Here is a 10,702-nt window from a genome sequence, read left to right on the forward strand (position 1 = left end):
ACTTGTTTTTAAATACATTAACAGTTAAAAATTATTAAAACCATTGAACAAAGTTTATTTCCGTTATAACTTTTTGATATTTGATCGATTTTTTCTGCCTTAATGTATGTATGAGTCCCAGTAGAAATCGGTTGTATGCATTCATGAAGTATGCATGCTGTACGAATAAAAAAGTGTGAACAATTCATGAGCGGCCATGAATTTCCAAAAATAAAGTCCTCTTTCAGACACGTCAAGTCTTGAAAGCAATTTTTTTCGCATTCTCTTTTGTGTTTTCTATTTCTTTCCCCATGCGTCAACTTTAATTGAATTCAAGTCCTTGGTTCTTAGTCCCCTTTCAGACACGTCAAGTCTTGCTTTCGAGTTTGTTCGTTCGATGGCGATGGAGGTGAGAAGAGATGGGAAGAGTACAGATACCTCCGTACCATGAACCAACGACTACAGATCACGCAACCTGCCGCCGTTGTATTTGTAATCGAATTTCAGAAAAAAGTTTTCTTAGCGTTTTTGATGTTTTTCACTTTTGTTTACATCGTCTTCTATCGCTTCGCGTTGGTTTTTTTCAACAATTTGATGTGTTTTATGAGCGATTTTCATCATAATTTTGATTTATTACAAATTTATCATATAAAATGAAGTGCTTTGTGATTGGAACAAGTTTTTGCGTTTGTTTGGTCTGGCAAAAGGCCTAAATTTTCGTGAAAAGTGGCTGCACGTTTGTGGCCAGAACGCTGGCATTGAAAAATCTACCCGTGGTGATGATATGCGATTGTAAAACCTTTCAATCATGAAAACCATATTTTATGAACTTTTTTTTGCTAATTATCAAGGTTCACTTTGTATATTTTATACTAAACACCAATTTAATCGCACTCAATCACAGCGCCTTTTTCGTTTTTTTTGTTTGTTTTCATTCTTAGGCAGATGTCAAAAACGGCACCCTGAAATTGTGCATATGGAAACTGTGCATACGAAATAATGCATATGAAAAAAACCGAAATAATGCATATATGCACACTTCCGTTTGAAAACCGAAATAACGCACATGACAAAAACGAAGTAATCCATACATGCACAGTTTCGGTTCAAAACCGAAATAATGCATATGACAAAAACCGAGGTAATGCATACATGCACAGTTTCGACTCAAAACCGAAATAATGCATATGACAAAAACCGAAATAGTGCATACATGAAAACGAACTTCTTTCTGCGTAGGCGGCCTTCGGTCGCGCTTAGGGATTATAACCCTTACTATAAAGAACGAAATTATCCATAAACACACTTTCCTTAGAAAACCGAAATAATGCATATAAAAAAACCGAAATAGTGCATACATGCACAGTTTCGGATGAAAACCGAAATATTGCATATGTGAAAGACGAAGGTATGCATGCATGCACAGTTTCGGTTGAAAACCGAAATGATGAATATAAGAAAAACCGAAATAATGCATATATGCAGTTTCGGTTGGAAATAATGCATATGGAAAAAAACGAAGTAATGCATAAATGCACGGTTTCGGTTGAAACCCGAAATAATGCATATAGCAAAAACCGAAATAAAGCATACATGCACAGTTTCGGTCGAAACCGAAATAAAGCATACATGCACAGTTTCGGTTGAAACCGAAATGTCTAAATGCACAGTTTCCATATGCGAAATTTCGGTGACCCGTCAAAAACGCTCAGAAATTTACTTTTTTCATTATTTTCCGATTGCGTGATCTTGTTACTTGGTTCATGCCTCCGTACCGTCAATTCGTTTCAACGGGAAGCAACGAAAAGATCAAAAGAGACGAGAGAACTTGAAACGAATTGACGCTACGGAGGTATATGTACTCTTCCCCTCTCTTCCCAACTCCTTCGCCAACGAAAGAAGACTTGAAAGCAAGACTTGACGTATCTGAAAGGGGACAAAGTCAAATTCTGGCGAACTGTAAACGGACGTACTTTGTTGTTGTTTTAAGCACATTCCGGGGAAACTTCGCCAGGGTGCACTACGCTTTGAACAAAATTACTTTTTTTGAGGGGTAGAGGGGGTCGTACACATCACAAAAATGAAAACCAGACGGCGAAGGAAACTCATAGGTTACGAGAAATTTGTTGTTAAAGTTGAAAATTTCCCCTAACAAAATGTACGATAACAAACCATTTCAAACAAATACAAGCATGCCGAAAACACACATTCCAACTAAATTGAGGGGTACTGTTTAGTACGTGGCCTAACTATTTCGAGGTATTGCGTCCAACGGGGTGAGCCGATCCAAAAAAAAAATTGCACACACTTGGAGTCAAGGGTCTACACATTATTTTAACACCTACTTTTCGGAAATTAGCCTACATTTATCACTCCTATTCTCCTTAAAGCAGCCACTTCACCAATATATTTTTATATTCCCCTTCAAATTACATTTTACTCGATTAGTTATAACTTTCTTTATGACTTCAATATTAGCCAATTTAACACAATTCATTAAATAAAAACACCTTCAAAATCACGCGTCTGACTTTGGTCGCATATGCAAATTATATGGCGGAGTTCAACTGTCAAACTCCAAAATATGCAAAAGAATTAGAAACAAAAGAAGATAAGATATAACCCAGTAAGCATTAAAAATATAAACCTTTCCATGGCAAATATTTATTTAATCTTTAATTTAATTTATTCAATTTAATAAATAATACACATCACTGGGGCGGCAGCCCCATAGTTTACCACACAGAAAGGGAATTCTAGTTACCTTATCCTTTCCCAAGGCTACATCACTGGGGCGGTAGCCCCAGTTGGTGCACACCAAAAAAATAATTCTATTTGGTAAGGGTTATAATCCTAAAGCGCGGCCGAAGGTCGCCTACGCAGAAAGGCATTCTCTGCGAAAGGTGTTAGCTCCCCTTTTCTCGCCTGATAACCCCCTTGGGATAATTTCTTTTATTTAAAAACCCCACAGACTCTGTTAGTTGGGTTATATTCCACTTCAAACTGCTCAGTTTGCCTGGGTAAATGCCGTTTTTCGCCCATTTTGAAACGGTTCCCTAGGGGTCTGTGGCAAGTAAACAAATTTATAAACGTGTTCCTGATCGTTAAATAATGAAATTAATAAAATATAAAATAGATAAACGTTCAAATAGCTTAATTTAGTTGAAATGTGTGTTTTCTGCACACTTGTATTTGTTTGAAACGGTTTGTTATGGTACATTTTGTTAGGTGAAATTTTCAACTTTAACAAAAAATTACTCGTATTATGAGTTTCCTCGCCGCCCGGTTATCAGTTTTGTGATGTATACGGCCCCTTCTACACCCCCCATAAAGTCATTTCGTTCAAAGCGGGGTGCACCCTCGCGTAGTCAACATTAAATTTCTCTAAAAATTTGACTACTATACAGCATCACAAAATGTTAGTAATATTTTCAGTCATGTGCAAACATTTTAGCGAACGGATCTGTTGTGCGATAATATTTTCGTCACTAACAGAGTTTTTACATGATATGGATTTGCATATGTAAATGCTTCAGTTTTGCTTGTACTCGTATGTGCCATATATTAAAATTTATCAAAAAGTAGAATCTAAATAAATATGTTTATGTATATCGCGTTAGAATGCTTTCCATTAATGCAACCTTAGTACTTTTGCAAGCACTAATTATGTGTATTTTTTACGCCCGTATAAGTGATTTTGCATGTGTGAAACATTAATACAGCCATATGCATACAGCAGTAGTATAAGTGTATGGTTAGAGTACGCATGCGCTCTAATGCCGCATTTCCACTAAGCATTGAAATGACAAAAAAGTATGCCATTAAAAAAATGCCATGTTGAAATGAAATTAATGACAATTTTTTTAAAATATTGACACGAATATTTTTTAATGCCCGACTTTATAATTTTTGTCATTTAATGCCTAGTGGAAATCCAGCATAAGAAGCCATTTGCGCATACACAGCAACAAGTTCATGCCACCAAAATCGATGTCGTATGCATAAGATTTCCTGGGTAACTTAACTATTTTTAAGAATTAGTTGGAAATAAAGCAAAACTCAGATTTTTGTATTATTTTCCATTTAAAAGTGAAATAAAGCAAATTTTAGGTTATTGCCGTCTGTATTATTTCAATTCAAATCCAATTCAAAATTTTGACAATCAGTCACTTATCATTGGCAAATCAAAAGCAACATAAAAATTGGGAAATGTTTAGTTATTTGCCAATTTGAAAATAAATTAGTGACCAAAAATTACAAAAGTAGGTGTTAAAATAATGTGTAGACCCTTGACTACAGATGTGTGCAAATTTTTTTTTTTTTTGATCAGGTCACCATTTTGGACGCAATACCTCGAAACAGTTAGGCCACGTACTAAACAGTACCCTAAAAATTTTTACTGCGCAATTTCTGCAGCATTTTAGAAAAACTTCAGTTGAGCATCAGCAACATGTCATTTGGAAATCAACAAGGCTGCAATATTGCGGTAATTATTACGTAGCTCGAACGAACCCAAGCCTCCATTAATATGCCCACCGAGTTTTATAAAAAAATTCGGTATACTTTAAGTGATATACATTGCCATGGGTTTCGCAATGAAAATCTCAGCCAAAGCGGCAATACTGCAGCGCTCATGAAAATTCGCAAGACTGTCGCAACTTCCAATTGATAAAACGTTGCTAGAAATTGACACCGAACGTGATACTTTAATAATTCGTGTAACACTGTGGTTGTGATTGCAACTCGTACAAGCCCAAACTGGTGATAAACTTGATAGATTTATCATTTTGATAAATGAACTGTCAAACTTTGTATGGAAATCAGTGTTGGTAATTGAGATTTTTAAATTGTACTAAATTAATGAAAAATATTTCACTTTTTGAGCTTAATTGTACTTTTCGCCATTTCCGTTAATACCATTCCCTCTCTTTTTCCCTTATCCGAAAATAAACATGTTTTTTTTTTGTCTACTGCAGTGTGTTTAATGTTCAATTCATTGTACATTCAGTTGTTGTAGGCTTAAACGACGAAATGATATAGTCACCTGGTTTGGGCAATTTATTTTATTTTTCTCAAATAAATTTTAATTTTTTTTTTTTTATGTATAGCTTATTGTCTAACAAAAATAATCCCACACTTCAAAGCTGAAAAAAAATCGAACCGGTGTAGTGCATTTCCTTTTATATAAAATAAAATACGAACATTCGTTATACAAATTCTGGACTTATTTTTATGGTTTCTGTCAGACAATGAGCTATACTTTTATAAAAATATAATTAAAATTAATTTGAAGAATAATAAAATAAATAGCCCAAACCTGGTGACTGTATCACTTTGTCGCGGGTTGTGTATTCAAAGATGAAGGCAATAACGATACAAAATTAATACAGTAGATAGATCAGTTTATATTAATGAAAATAAATCACATAAAATGTGATGACTAGATTTTTTCAATAGTGATATTTCAACCGCCGATGATAAAAAAAATTGCAATCCCCATAACGCTCATCACAAATATTGCCATTCACAATCTCGTTTACATTTAAAATCGCAATTCACAATTTCATTTTGAAATATGAAATACAGGTATGACCTGCTTGAAAATTTCGCTTGCGTTCTCCTTTTATTTCTCGCAAGCGAGATGAAATTTTGTTGACTGGGCATTTAAAAGCATACTTTTTTCCCGAAATTCCAAACGCATTCATATTTTAAAACATCTGGAATCCGCCACTCCATTTTATTATTTTAAACAGCCATTAACTCTTTCTAAATTTGTATTATTTGCTTCTTTGAAAATTAATAGTTCCAAACTACTAAAATTACAGATGAAATCAAGCAAGATCTCGCAAACCACTCGGTATGCTAGAAAAAATATGCTTCGTACTTTTTGCAGTCTGAACGTGCGGATCTCGAATGAATTGTCACGCAAACTATATTATCAAGCAGGTGAAGGCGGACAGTAACTTAAATTTAAAGGACTAAGAACACTGGATCACAAATTCTAATCTAATCATTCCCACGACAGCCGGTTCTACGTACCGGAATGACTCGGGTTTTACCCGACCAAGGGCTGTTGTTTCGGCGATCTAACCCCGTTTAGGTCGGCGAAATCCATCAAACGTTGCTCGATCCTAGGGCTACACCTTCTCCGCACCCTTCTGCTCAGGGCTGGCATAGTCAAACCCAGGGCCAGAAATCTACACCTGCTGCGTATGCCAGAGACGACTGCATACAAACTCCACCTCGGTCAGGAGCAATGCCTGTGACGGGTGGAGTCACCTCCGTAACTGCTCGGGCCTGCGTACGCACCGGCAATGGACCACGTCATTCGTGGCCCCATGCTGTGCGAACCGGTCCGCCTCCATGGCAAACCACCTGGGCAGCACACAATCAACACACCCACACCCCAACACAACACAACAGTAGACACACAAACAAACACAATAGCACCCACACACCGCCGCCGACAACTCCCTAGTCCCTATGACAATCTGCTCTGTTTGTCAGTCCAGAATATACCGTAACGTGACATCTTTCAAGTGCCACTCTTGTCTCGGCTGGTGCCACTTTAGGGCGTGCTCAGGACTTAGCAACACACGAGATTGGACGAGTGACTATGTGGGCCCCTGCTGTGCTGCTCCGTCGCATCCCTCCCCCGCGACGCCGCCAACCACCACCACAAGGCAGCACCACCATTTTGCAGCACGTACAGGAGGGGGCCGGCAGGCAACACAACTTTTTAACACCACACATCACAATCGGGCCCCCAAGGCACACAAAGGTGCTACAATTTAACTGTAACGGACTCCAGATCAAGGTCGAGGAGATAACTGCTTTTATGGGAAGGCATGGAATATTAATAGCTGCGAAGTTGCATGGCAATTCAACCCTGTTGAATTGCGCCGGATACAACGTGCACCGTCGAGATCGCGAGCGAGATAATGGTGGAGGTTTAGCGTTCATCACGCACCACACCGTGCAGTATCGTCTCATTGAAGCAGGGATACCATCCTAGAATGTCAGGGTATTGCTATCCGGTCAAACGATTTTGAACTCGAAATATTTAACGTATACATACCCCCTGTCACCAGCTGCCCGGCAGGATATCACCCTGAAATAGGTGCGTTACTCAGAGATGAAAAACCGTATGGTAGTTGGTGACTTTAACGCGCACCACGATCTTTGGCACTCAAGCCTGTCAAATGATCGTAGGGGAATACATCTGGCTGAGCAGATAGACGATTCGACATTCTGCACAATGAACGACGACGCACCCACCAGGATTATGGGCAGCTGCTGCAGCTCGCCAGATCTAACAATTGTCAGCGCTGGTCTGATAAACAGCGTATCATGGCGACCTATGCTGACTATCATCAGACCATCTGCCCAGTCATCTCGATTGATAAACCTGCCGACTTTGCTTCCGTGGATCACCGGACTTATGTCAACTTTTCTAAAGCTGACTGGAAAGGCTTCACGGATGTTACTGAGGGCGCGTTCACTGCACTACCCATACCAACCGACGTTCATGTAGGTGAACGTAAGTTATGCAGGGTTGTCACCCGCTGCTGCAGCTCGCTTCATCTCAGCAGGATGTATAAGGGACCAAGTCCGAATTTTCCTGCCGAAGCGGCTGTTCTAGCTGATGAGCGCGACAACCTTCTTGTGAACGTACATAAGCGGAAGAAATGGGAAGAGCATATGAAGACCTGCAACTTCGCCTCTGGTGTGAGCAAGCTTTGGTCAACCGTGAGGTCGTTGTCCAACCCGACGAAGCGCGACGACAGAGTCGAGATAGACTTTGGTAACCACGCTTCGTCGGACCCGGAGAAATGCGCGAGCTATTTTAGCCGGCAGTTCATTCTGCATCCTCCGGTGGATAAAGCCAAACGTCGAGTGACCAGAAGGCTGCACAAAATGCCAAAACCTAGTGCGCCTCTTTTTTTCACCAGCGGTGAGGTAAGGGTAGCCATCGGGAAAGCGAAAGCCTCCAAAGCCATTGGACCCGACGGAATATGCATGTTGATGCTGAAAAATTTTGGTCCTGCGGGAGTAGCGTACCTAACGGAGGTCCTCAACCGGTCTATGGCCACTCTCGTCATTCCAGACATCTGGAAAATGGGGAGAGTGGTCCCACTTCTCAATCCGGGGCAACCAGCCAACAAAGGAGAGTCTTATCGCCCGATAACTCTCCTTTCCCCGGTAGCGAAGACACTCGAGGCCCTGCTGCTCCCGTACTTTACGAACCACCTGACCCCAGCGAAGCATCAACATGGGTTCCGTAATGTGCATAGCACAACAACAGCACTTAACGCTATAAACACTCAGATAACTCGTGGCCTAAACCGAAACCGCCCCTGTGAGAGAACTATTCTAGTAGCTATGGACCTGTCCAAGGCGTTCGACACTGTCAAGTCATTCAACGCTACTAGAAGATATAGAGGCCTCCTAACTCCCACAGGGACTCAAACGGTGGTCGGCGAATTACCTGAGTGGTTGTTGTTGTTGTTGTAGCGGCTACCTGAGTGGTCGACACTCGTCAGTAATTTTCATAGACAAAACTAGCAAGCCACGTAAAATTAAACAGGGGGTACCACAGGGTGGTGTACTGTCCCCGCTACTGTTTAATTATTACATCTCAAAACTTCCTCAGCCACCAGAGGGTGTTAATATAGTCTCGTATGCTGACGATTGTTCGATCAGGGCGTCTGGGAATGGAATTGATGACTTGTGCTCGAAAGTAAACGGTTACCTCGCCGAACTTTCTCGCTTCTTCACTGCAAGGAGCCTTGCGCCACTGCCACTGAGTATTCACGTCGATGGCGTAACAATAACGACGGTGAATAACCCGAAAATCCTCGGAGTTACCTTCGACAGTCCGCTCTCCTTCTCGGTGCATTTAACCGCAATTGTCAACAAAGTACAGAGCCGCAACAATGTCCCCAAGTCGCTGGCCGGCAGCACTTGGGGCAAAGATAAAGAAACGTTGTTGGCAACATACAAGGCAATTGGCCGGCCGGTTCTAAACTACGCAGCGCCCGTATGGTCGCCGGGGACTAGCAGGACGCAGTGGATGAAACTACAGACCTGCCAAAACACGGCACTACGAACTGCGACAGGATGCCATCTTTACGAACTGACAGACGAAGTCCCCAGGTATATCAAACAACATCTGGACCCGTCAACCTACCGACACAACCACCGGACGTGGACGGGACAGAACTTTGTCTGCCTCGGGAGACCCACACTACAATAGCCCAACTTCGCTCTGGCTATTGCAGCAGGCTCAACAGCTACCTGAGCAGAATCAACGAGGATGTGCCCAACCAATGCCCTGCATGTGGAGAGTCGCCACATGACTCCCGGCACCTCTTCACATGGCCTGAGAACCCCACTCAGCTAACGCCCCTGTCCCTATGGACAGCCCCTTTGAAAGTAGCGCACTTCCTGGGCCTCCCCCTAGCTGAAATCGACGACAACGTTGATGGATGAACCGCCCCGAACGGGGCTTAGTAGCCGCTGCAACAACAACAACAACAAATTCTAATTTGGTTTTCGTTCTCCAGACGCCACTATCCAACTTCTATGTAGAATTGCTCGATGATTCCGAAATTCGTGTTAATTTTTTTTTTCTATGGATACGTTTTCGAGATATTTGCAATTTACCGTAATTCAGCTTAAAGCAAAAATTGGTTTCTTTTAATCATATATATCTTACGAACCAATTAAAAACTCTTAATATAAAATACGGCAAATGAAAGCCGAAGAAATTTTCCATAAACCGTATATACATCACTTTCCGATAGGGTTTATAGTTTCTAACAAATTAATTAATCATTCCAGCTTTTTTTATTTTTTAACGAAAAAATTAAAAAAAAAATTAAACTTTAACAGAAGGAAAATTAAAAAAAAACAATCCTTTGCCAAATTTTTGCATTTGTACTAAAGCCTGTTCTGCTACAAAAAGAAATCAAGTTACTGATGAAGGAAATCGATGGATAAATACGAAATAATGAGTGGTCAAATGAAAATGCGCAAAGATTTTTTGCATGAAATATGAGCAGAACAGCGCGTCACTTATGACTAACATTCTTTCGTGCTAAATTTTCATACACATAATCTTACGAAATTTTTTTACCACTCATTATTTCGTATTTAACCATCGATTTTCTTCATCAGAAACTTGATTTTTTATTTTTTTTTTGTAACAGAACAGGCTTTAGTACAAATTCAAAAATTTGGCACAGCACATGTTATTCTTTTAGTTTTTCTTCTGTTAAAGTTTGATTGTTTTTAATTTTTTCATTAAAAAATAAAAAAAGCTGGAATGATTAATTAATTTGTTAGAACTATAAGCCCTATTGAAAAGTGATATATATACGGTTTATGGAGAATTTCATTGGCTTTCATTTGCCGTATTTTATATTAAGATTTTTGAATTATTTTGTAAGATATACGAGATTAAAAGGAAACAATTTTTGCTTTAAGCTGAATAACGGTAAAGGGTAGGGTTTAGTAGCGCTCCCAACTATTTCGGGCTATTCCGTCCAAAGGGGTGGCCCGATCCAAACAAATTACACACACTTGTAGTCAAGCGTCTACGGATTATTTTAACACCCACTTTGGTAATTTGTGGTCACTAATTTAATTACAAATTGGGTTTGAAATATGCCCTTTGTTCAATATTACTTTACTTGATAACCTTTATTCTCTAAATACAACC

The sequence above is a fragment of the Rhagoletis pomonella genome, unplaced genomic scaffold (genome assembly GCF_013731165.1).
Source record: "Rhagoletis pomonella isolate Grant_MI unplaced genomic scaffold, Rhpom_1.0 Rhpom_scaffold_00005, whole genome shotgun sequence".
Taxonomy (NCBI): Eukaryota; Metazoa; Arthropoda; class Insecta; order Diptera; family Tephritidae; genus Rhagoletis; species Rhagoletis pomonella.